The sequence below is a fragment of the Ipomoea triloba genome, chromosome 5 (genome assembly GCF_003576645.1).
Source record: "Ipomoea triloba cultivar NCNSP0323 chromosome 5, ASM357664v1".
Taxonomy (NCBI): domain Eukaryota; kingdom Viridiplantae; phylum Streptophyta; class Magnoliopsida; order Solanales; family Convolvulaceae; genus Ipomoea; species Ipomoea triloba.
Window position 1 is genome coordinate 4,601,357 of NC_044920.1, and position 4,873 is coordinate 4,606,229.

General features: G+C 27.3%; 1 non-coding gene across 1 annotated transcript; it reads left to right on the forward strand.

Annotated features, from left to right (window-relative positions):
- The first annotated feature begins 3,854 nt into the window (after positions 1-3,854).
- LOC116021344 lies at positions 3,855-4,003 on the forward strand. The gene has a single exon (XR_004099006.1). It is a non-coding gene; the product is annotated as a small nucleolar RNA snoR2/U65 (small nucleolar RNA).
- The last annotated feature ends 870 nt before the right edge of the window (positions 4,004-4,873 follow it).

The following is a 4,873-nucleotide window of genomic DNA, read 5'->3' on the forward strand; positions in this document are numbered from 1 at the left end:
GGGGGGGGGGGGGGGGAAGGCGAAGGGTATTTATAAAGATGGTTGGACGCTTAGATTGCAACATGTGTATCGGATTAGACGGTTGGGGAACCGGTTGTAACGGCTGGCAGACGAGACGGTTATTGTCTCGAAAAGGTAACCGACGAGAATCAAGGAGACACAATGATTACATTGCATTTATGGTGATCGTTGTAGAACCAGTTGGGAAACGCAACCTGTTAGGAGGATGTATCTACCAAATTATAGCCTGATCGGGAGGCGATGTTGTGTTTGGCTACACTGTAAGATTGGCAAGGTGACTAATTGCCTGCTTGTAAGCAGTGCGCCTGGAGGAACTCACTTGAAAGATTACTTTCCTGAGTCGTTGTCTCTCAAGAGCTCGAGAAAGCGAGGAACTAGTGATGGATACCCTGACTGGGGTACCCGACCCGAGAAGATCGGTATCTGGAGTCCGCTGACTGACCAGTCTGTTGGGATATATGGCCCGGGTTGTATGACTTGCGTGGTCCAGTCTGCGCAGGTAGTCGGGATGTGGTGCCCGATTGGGTGCGCTCAAGAGGCGGTGATTGTGCAGAATTCAGTATCTTTGGCGAGATTCGGGGAATCTTTCTTATTTTAGAATTTGGTAACTTCTATGGCGATCGAGCAGCCCAAATTACTTTCTTAAATTTATATTTGTTAAGATTCCTTTTTATTTCCTTTTGAATACAAGTTTAATTGTTCTCTAAGTTCTACGGTAGTATTTGCCAACCGAAACGGTTGTCACGTAGCCGTAAAACCAACATTAATAATATTTAGTAAATATATTCTTACTGTATTTTTTTTTGGTAAATTTACGGTCCGGAGCTGGCCCATGGGGAATCATCACTTGTGGGAGTTCAACCCGGGTTCTCTCGAAATTCCTCCCCACAAAGAGAGCTCACTTGCCACTTGAGCTACCCCGCTGGGTTATATTCTTACTGTATTTAATATAACTTTAATTGCCAAAGACCTTGTGGTCAAGAGGCATAGCCATGACCCTCCCAAGTGAGAGGTCACTTGACTCTTTGTGCTTCAGTAGGTTGAGAAAAGTATGTATGAACAGATACTACATTGTAACAGAGTTAATAGTATTAAAAAAAAAAAGACATAACTTTAATTTGTTTATTTTCTATAACTTTTAAATTTAAAATTTTATATCTAATAATATTTTTGATGTAGTTTATAACTATTTAAATTTTATATAGTAAAACTTGACTAAATTAAATATTACAAAATACTAAATTGTAAAAATACGCTAAATTTGAAAATAATAATATTACCAATTATATTATAGAATAACATACAAAATATTACCAATTATGCTATTATGTTATTACCTAATTAATGTCTTTTCTACATGATATTATGTTATTACGTTAATACATTAATATAGAAACAATATTACCAATTGATAGATATTAGTTAATTTCCATTTTACATTTTCTTACTAAATAAACTTTATTAATTATTTGACCAATAAAATATTTAATTAGTTGACTACAAAAGTTTCGGTCGTGATCCCCTAGTGTGTGTGTGTGTATATATATATATATATCAATTACTTATAATAGTTTGTGATCCCCTGACGTATAGAATTGAATAATGACTTAAAATATAATAAGCATACAAATGGTTTTGATTTCCATTCTTGTTTTCTACCATATATAAGGAAAATGGTAAATATAGATAAGTATTTGAATTATTAAAGAATGGAAATCAAAAGGAATCTTAACAAATATGTAATTAAAATGGAAAAATTGAAATTCAATGTATAATTATAATAGAAAATTGGTTACCAAATCCTTCTAATTATAGAATACTTTTGATAATGATACTATGATAGAATACTTAGAATGGAAAAATGTAAATTCAGTATTTAACAGAGAATTTTCAAGGAATATTACTAATTATTACGCAAAATTGATTCCATTATTTTCACAATTCATTTGACAGATTTGGTAACTATTTTCCATTTTAATTTAAATATTGAATTTAATTTGTGGTATCAATTCAATAGATATTAGTTAATTTCCATATAGCATTTTGTTACCATTTAAGCTTTATTAATTTTGTTACCTATTAATTAATGTTAAGAAAAAGTTTGGGCGAGAAAGTTGAAGAAAAATATTTTACTTTTATTAATTTTATATAGTAAAACTTGACTAAACTAAATATTGCAAAATACAAAATTGTAAAAATGCGTAAAATTTGAAAACAATAATATTACCAATTATATTATAGAACTAGTTTTTCCACGCGCATTGCGTGAATAGGATAATGCTCAATGTTTATTTTTAAATAAGTATTTCAAAATAACTTCTATGGCGATCGAGCAGCCCAAATTACTTTCCTAAATTTATATTTGTTAAGATTCATTCTTATTTCCTTATGTAGCTATGCTCATTATTCCTGTATAAATACCTCCTTACGGTCACATTGTTAAGGGTCCAATTTTAAATACAAGTTTAATTGTTCACTAAGTTCTACGGTAGTATTGGCCAGTCGAAACGGTTGTCACATAGCCGTAAAACCAACATTAATAATATTTAGTAAATATATTCTTACCGTATTTAACATAACTTTAATTTGTTTATTTTCTTTAATATTTTCTATAACTTTTAAATTTAAATTTTTATTATCTAATAATATTTTTGATATAGTTTATAAATATTTAAATTTTATATAGTAAAACTTGACTAAATTAAATATTACAAAATACTAAATTGTAAAAATACGCTAAATTTGAAAATAATAATATTACCAATTATATTATAGAACAACATACATAATATTACCAATTATTTTATTATGTTATTACCTAACTAATGTCTTTTCTACATGATATTATGTTATTACGTTAATACATGAATATAGAAACAATATTACCAATTGATAGATATTAGTTAATTTTTATTTTACATTTTCTTACCAAATAAACTTTATTAATTATTTGACCAATAAATATTTAATTAGTTGACTACAAAAGTTTGGGCGGGAAATGAAATAGGAGGATTTTACTTTTATATATAGTATAGATATTTCTAAGGAATATTACCAATTATTACACAAAATTGATTCCATTATTTTCACATCCAATTCATTTGGCAGATTTGGTAACCATTTGTCCTTTTTTTTTTTTTTTTTGAATACGTCCATTTTAATTACATATTGAATTTAATTTGTGGTAACAATACAATAGATATTAGTTAATTTCCATATAACATTTTGTTACCAATTAAGCTTTATTAATTTTGTTACCAATTAATTAATATTAAGAAAAAGTTTGGGTGAGAAAGTTGAAGAGCAAGATTTTACTTTTATTAATAGTATAGATAATCAATGAATTATAATATTATTAAGGCAAAAACTTGTGTGAGACCGTCTCACCATGAGACGGGTCGGGTCAAGATGCAAGTGTAATACTTATATGAACAAATGTCATACTTATATGCTAAAATGTAATACTAATCAGGAATAAATTTTTTGTTACTTATATGAACAAATGTTATACTTATATGCTCAAATGTAATACTGAATTAAAATGGAAATTTGGTTACAGATCCTTCTGATTATAGAATACTTTTGATAATGATAGAATACTTAGAATGGAAAAATGTAAATTCAGTATTTAAAAGAAAATTTTCAAGGAATATTACTAAATATTACGCCCGCAAAATTGATTCCATTATTTTCACAATTCATTTGGCAGATTTGGTAACCATTTTTACATTTTAATTACATATTGAATTTAATTTGTGGTAACAATTCAATAGATGTTAGTTAATTTCCAGATAACATTTTGTTACCAATTAATTTTGTTACCAATTAATTAATGTTAAGAAAATCCACGTCGCCAATAGCATATTGTAGTAGTGACCGGCGATGCTATGATTGAACCGAAATCGATTCAATTTCGCATTATATAGGAACCTATGAATGGATTTTTCATTCCTTCATAGAGCCGTTTTGTGTGATTACATTTTTGATTTTTTTATTATTATTAGGTTTTCAAAAAAAAAAAAATTAATGTTAAGAAAAAGTTTGAACGGGAAAGTTGAAGAAAAATATTTTACTTTTAGTAATTTTATATAGTAAAACTTGACTAAATTAAATATTGCAAAATACTAAATTGTAAAAATAAATAAAATTTGAAAACAATAATATTACCAATTATATTATAGAATTAGTTTTTTCACGCGCACGGCATGAATATGATAATGCTCAATGTTTATTTTTAAATAAGTATTTCAATGTATATCAATATAAGATTATATAGGAGATGTTCATGCATATGTAATTAAATATTGAATTTGTTTATTCAATGGTAATTCAAAGTATATAAATGCAAGATAATATATGAGAAGTTTGTTATAATTGTCACTAAAATAAATGTTTGCAATTTTGTAAAAACGATAGTCTAATTACTTAGTCTAAAAATTATAGTATAAATAAATAGTACTTTTGGTAATAAAAATTTATGCATTTTAAATCATATTAATAAAGAAATACGATTTACCTTTAAAGTGAACAAATATGATGTAGTCCAAAAAATATTACGGGGTAGTTTCTCGCTTCAATTTATTGGGTTATTTGAATGTCTTCTTTGTCAACAAATCCTCCCCAAGTAGTTAATATGATTGACTTCAAATTATTATTATTTTTAAATTAATATAATACTTGGTAAATAAATATATAACGTTATTTTGTATTATAACATTGATACGAATTATTTAATTACAAGATAGTGTAAAAATAAGACAATGAATAATGTAATGAATATAATTAATTAATAAATTTGAAGGTAATGATTTTTTGCACTGTAGAAAATAAAGACAATATAACGAATGAAATT